Here is a 5947-nt window from a genome sequence, read left to right as displayed (position 1 = left end):
TTTGATGATCTTTTCATTGGTGCGAGTAGGGTGTCAAAATCTCCTAGTATTACTGTGTTACCATCAGTTTCTCCTTTTATGTCTGTTAGTGTTTGTCTTATGTGTTGAGGTGCTCCTATGTTGCGTGCATAGATATTTACAATTGTTATATCTTTCTCTTGGATTGATCCCTTGATCATTATGCAGTGTTCTTCCTTATCTCTTGTAATCTTCTTTATTTTAAGGTCTATTTTGTCTAACATGAGTATTACTACTCCAGATTTCTTTTGCTTCCCATTTGCATGGAATATATTTTTCCATTCTCTCACTTTCAGTCTATATGTGCCTTTAGGTCTGAAGTGGGTTTCTTGTAGACAGCATATACGTGGGTCTTGTTTTTGTATCCATTCAACCAGTCTGTGTCTTTTGGTTGGAGCATTTAATCCACTTATATTTAAACTCATTACTGATATATATGTTCTTATTGCCATTTTCAGCAAGAGAGTTCCAGAAAAACATCTATTTCTGCTTTATTGACTATGCCAAAGCCTTTGCCCTGGATGAAATCCCCATAATAAGGCTGAGATTGTGATCATTGGGAACAATTGTAGACACTAGGACAAAGTACAAACTCGAGTAAGGCCAGATCTGAGCCTGAGCTGACTCCAAAACACCCACAGCAGGTCCAGAGACCTTCCTAGAAACATTGGAGTACTTTCTAAATAGGCAGATTGGGTGATGCTTGCTGTGTGGAGAGGTCAGTGCAGGAGTAAGGCCATTCATCTTACTACCACTCTCTCTGTATATAATTTTTTTCTCCTTCCCTTTTCTTTTTTTTCTTTATCACACAGTTCTAATGTTGTTCTTTATTATTTCTTTAATTGTTAATTTCCCCTTTACTTCCCCCTTCAAAAACGAATCTTATTTTAAAATAAACTTACTTTATTTTATGTTTTTTTTCTATTTTTGTAGTACTATTTAATTATATTCATTTTCCCCATATTTTTGATTTTGTGTTTTTGCTAGTGTAGGCTTTAGTATTTATTTTAAATTATGTCTTGGTTGCCCTCTTCTTTCTTGATTCCTGCTTTTATTCATTTTTTTATTTTTCATTTTTTTCACTCTTCTCTTTGTATTTGTGTGAGTTTCTTAGAGTGTTCTTGGCTGTTGGATGTTGCTTTCACCATTAGTCTTGGAGTTTTGTCTTCTGTGCTGTGTGGCTTATGAAGTATTGGTGTGACAATAAGTTGTCAGGCTGAACTTTCAAGGAAGGAGATGGGACTCCAGGATGTTGGACCACCAGAGCATTTCCAACCCAATGGAACATTAATTGGTGAGAGCTCTCCCAAAGGCCTCCATCTCAACACTAAGGCCAAGCTCCATTCAAAGCCAGCAAGCTACACTGTTGGACACTTCATGCCAAACCTTCAGCAAAACAGAAACCCAAGCCTGCTCATTAAAAAACAGACTGCACAAAGCAATACCATGCCCATACAAACCACAAAACTATACTGAACATGGCACTGCCTTTTAAAGGACACGATTCAGCTCCACCCACCAGATCATAGGAACAAGTCCTCTCAACCACTAAGCCTTCACAAGGAACTGGTCCAACCTCAGCCATGGGGGACAGACCTCACAAATAAGAGGAACTATGACTTGTCCAGCCTTCAGAAAGAAGACTCCAAACAAAGTAAACTAAACAAAATGAAAAGACAGAAACATACAATAGATGGAAGAGTATGGCACAAGTCCACAAGATCAAATAAATGGAGAGGAAATAGGCAGTCTACTTGAAAAAGAATTCATAGAAATGATAGTAAAGATGATAAAAAATCTTAGAATAAAATGGAGGCACAAATAAATAGAATGGAGACATGAATCAAGTAGATGCAAGAAATGCGTAACAATGAGAAAATATTTGAAGAGATTATAGTCAAACACTTCCCTAATATGAGTAAAGAAATAGCCACCAAAGTCCAGGAAGCCCAGAGAGATCCATACAGGTTGAACTCAAAAAGAAAAACATGCCAAGACACATATTAATCAAACTAACAAAAATTAAACACAAAAAATAATTATGTAAAACAGCAAGGGAAAAGCAAAAAATAAATACAAGGGGATCTCCATAAGGCTAACAGCTGATATTTCAACAGAAACTCTGCAGGCTAGAAGGAAATGGCAAGATATACCTAAAGTGATGAAAGGGAAAAAAATCTACAACCAAGATTACTCTATCTAGCAAGGATCTCATTTAGATTTGAAGGCAAAATAAAAAGTTTTACAGATAAGTACGAAGAAGGCAATGGCAACCCACTAGAGTACTCTTGCCTGGAAAATCCCATGTACAGAGGAGCCTGGTAGGCTGCAGTCCATGGGTTTGCTAAAAGTCGGATATGACTGAGCGACTTCACTTTCACTTTTCACTTTCATGAATTAGAGAAGGAAATGGCACTCCAGTGTTCTTGCCTGGAGAATCCCAGGGACGGGGGAGCCTGGTGGGCTGCTGTCTATGGGATCGCACAGGGTTGGATATGACTGAAGCGACTTAGCAGCAGCTGCAGCACAGATAAGTAAAAGTTATAAGAATTCAGCACCACCAAATCAGCTTACACCAGGAAACAAATGCTAAAGAAACTTCCCTAGATAGGAAGCAAAGAGAAAGAAAAGACCTAAAAAAACAAACAAACAAACAAAAAACCAAAACCCAAAACAATAAAGTAAATGGAAACAGGATCATACATATCAATAATTACCTTAAATATAACTGGTCAAAGCAAAAGACACAGTTTGGCTAAAGGGACACAAAAACAACAGCTGTCGACAAGGGATACACTTCAGACCTAGGAACACATACTGATTGAAAGTGAGGGGCTAGAAAATATTATTTCATGCAAATGGAAATAGAAAGAAGGCAGGAGTAGCAATCCCCATATCAGAAAAAATGACTTTAAAATAAAAAAATATCATGAGACAAAAGAACACCACCTAATGATCAATAGATCAGTCCCAGAATCATATATAACAATTATAAACATATATGCATCCAACATAGGAGGACACCAATACATAACACAAATGGTACCAACTACTATAGTGGAAATTGACAGTAACACAATAAAAGAGGGAGATTTCACCAACTCACTCACACCAGAACAGATCATCCAGACAGAAAATTAATAAGGAAACACAAGCATTAAATGATACACTGGACCAGCTGGATCTAATTGATCTCTATAGGACAGTTCATCCAAAAACAGTATGTCTCACTTTTTTTTTCTAAAGTGCACATGAGACATTGTTCATGGTCACATCAAGGCTTGATCTTGCATCACATCAAGCCTTGGTAATTTTTTTAAAAAAATGAAATCATTTCAATCATATCAAATCATATCTTTTCCTACCACAGTGTTATAAGATTAGATATCAAGTGAGGGGGGGAAGTCTGTAACAAACACATGGAGGCTAAACAATACACTTCTGAATAACCAACCTGTCACTGAAGAAATCAAAAAGAAAATCAAAATATACCTAGAAACAAATGATAATGAAAACACAACAACTCAATATCTACAGGATGAAACAAAACAGTGCTAAAAGAGATATTTACAGCAGTACAAACCTACCTCAAGAAACAAGAGATGCAATAAATTCTTACACCTAAAACAACAGAAAATGAACAAAAACCCCCCCAAAGTTAGTAGAAGGAAAGAAATCATAAAGATCAGAGCAGAAATAAATGAAAAAGAAAAAGGAGGACAATAGCAATGATCAATAAAGCTAAAAGCTGGTTCTTTGAGAAGAGAAAATTGACAAACCACTAGCCAGGCTTATCAAGAAAAAAAGGAAGAACACTCAAATCAATAAAACTAGAAATGAAAAAAGAGAAGTTACTAGAGACAACACAGGAATACAAAGGATCATAAGAGGCTACTATGAACAACTATGTGCCAATAAAATGGATAACCAGGAAGAAATGGAAAATTCTTAGAAAAGTATGACCTTCCAAAACTGAACAAGGAAGAAATAGAAAACATGAGCAGACCAATCATAAGCATGGAAGTCAGAAGTGTATTGAAAAATCTTCCAACAAAGAAACCCCCAGGGCCAGATGATTTCACAGGTGAATTCTATCAAAAGTTTAGAGAAGAGCTAATACTTATACTACTCAAAACTTTGCAGAAAATTGCAGAGAAAGGAAAACTCCCAAACTCATTCCACAAGGGCACCATCATTCTGATACCAAGCCAGACAAAGATACCACAAAGGAAATTTCAGGCCAATATCACTGATGAACATTGATGCAAAAATCCTCAACAAAATTCTAGCAAACAGAACCCTACAACACATTAAAAGTTTATGCATCATGATCAAGTGGGTTTTATCCCAGTCATATATATCCCAATATATGCAAGGCATGCATATATTGCATTCAATGTATGGAAATCAATGTAAAGCACCATATTAAAAGATGAAAGATAAAAAATCATATGATCATCTTAATAGATGCAGAGAAAGCTTTCCACAAAATTCAATACCCATTTATAATAAAAACACTTCAGAAAATAGGCATAGAAGGAATGTACCTCAACATAAAAGTCATACATGACAAACCCACAGCAAACATTCTCAACAGTGAAAAACTTAAAGCATTTCCTCTAAGATCAAGAACAAGACAAGAGTGCTCACTCTCACCACTATTATTCAATGTAGTTTTGGAAATCTTAAACATAGCATTCAGAGAAGAAAAGGAAATCAAAGGAATCCAGATTGGAAAAGAAGAAGCAAGACTCTCACTTGTTTGCAGATGACATGACACTATATATACATAAAAAACCCTAAATATGACACCAGAAAATTAATAGAGCTAATCAATGAATATAGTAAGGTTGTAAGCTATAAAATTAATACACAGAAATCCCTTGCATTCCTATATGCTAAAAATGAAGAACCAGAAAGAGAAATTAAGTAAACAATTCCATTCTCCATTAAAACAAAAAGAATAAAATATCTAAGAATAACCTACCTAAAGAGAAAAGACCTGTATTCAGAAAACCATAAGACACTGGTGAAAGAAATCAAAGATGACACAAAAAGATGGAGAGATATGCTGTGGTGTTGGATTGGAAAAATCAATACTGTGAAAATGACTATATCCCCTAAAGGAAGCTAAACTTAATGTAATCCCTATCAAATTACCAATGACCTTTTTCACATAACTAGAACAAATAATTTCACAATTTGTTTGGAAATATAAGACCCCAAATAGTCAAAGCAATCTTGAGAAAGAAAAACAGAGGAATCAACCTTCCTGATTTCAAACTATACTACAAATCTACAGTCATCAAGACAGTATGGCACTGACACAAAAACAGAAATATAGGCCAATAGAACAAGATGGAAAGCCCAGAGACAAACCCATGCACCTATGGGCACCTTATCTTTGACAAATGAGGCAAGAATATACAATGGAGAAGAGAGTTTTCAATAAGTGGTGCTGGGAAAATTGGACAGATACCTGTAAAGGAATTAAATTAAAACACTTTCTAACATCATACACAAAAATTAACTCAAAATGGATTAAAGACTTAAATGTAAGGCCACAAACTGTAAAGCTCCTAGAGGGAAATAGGCAGTATATTAGTGCATATATATGGAATCTCAAAAAATGATATTGATGAGCCTATTTGCATGGAAGGAAGGGAGATGCAGTTATAGAGAACAGACAAGTGGACATGGTGATAGAAGGAAAGAGTGGTATAAACCAAAAACATAGGATCAATTATATATACACTACCATGTGTAAAATAGAGAGCTTGTGAAAAATTGCTATATAACACATGGAGCGCGGCCTGGTGTTCTTTGATGACCTAGAAGAGTAGGATATAGGTGGTGAAGAGAGAGGCTAAAGAGGGAGGTTAAAAAGCAAAAATGTTAGTCTCTCAGCCATGTCTGACTTTTTGTGACC

The sequence above is a fragment of the Dama dama genome, chromosome 22 (assembly GCF_033118175.1).
Source record: "Dama dama isolate Ldn47 chromosome 22, ASM3311817v1, whole genome shotgun sequence".
In the NCBI taxonomy this organism is placed as follows: domain Eukaryota; kingdom Metazoa; phylum Chordata; class Mammalia; order Artiodactyla; family Cervidae; genus Dama; species Dama dama.
Note: the sequence above shows the minus strand (reverse complement) of the source record.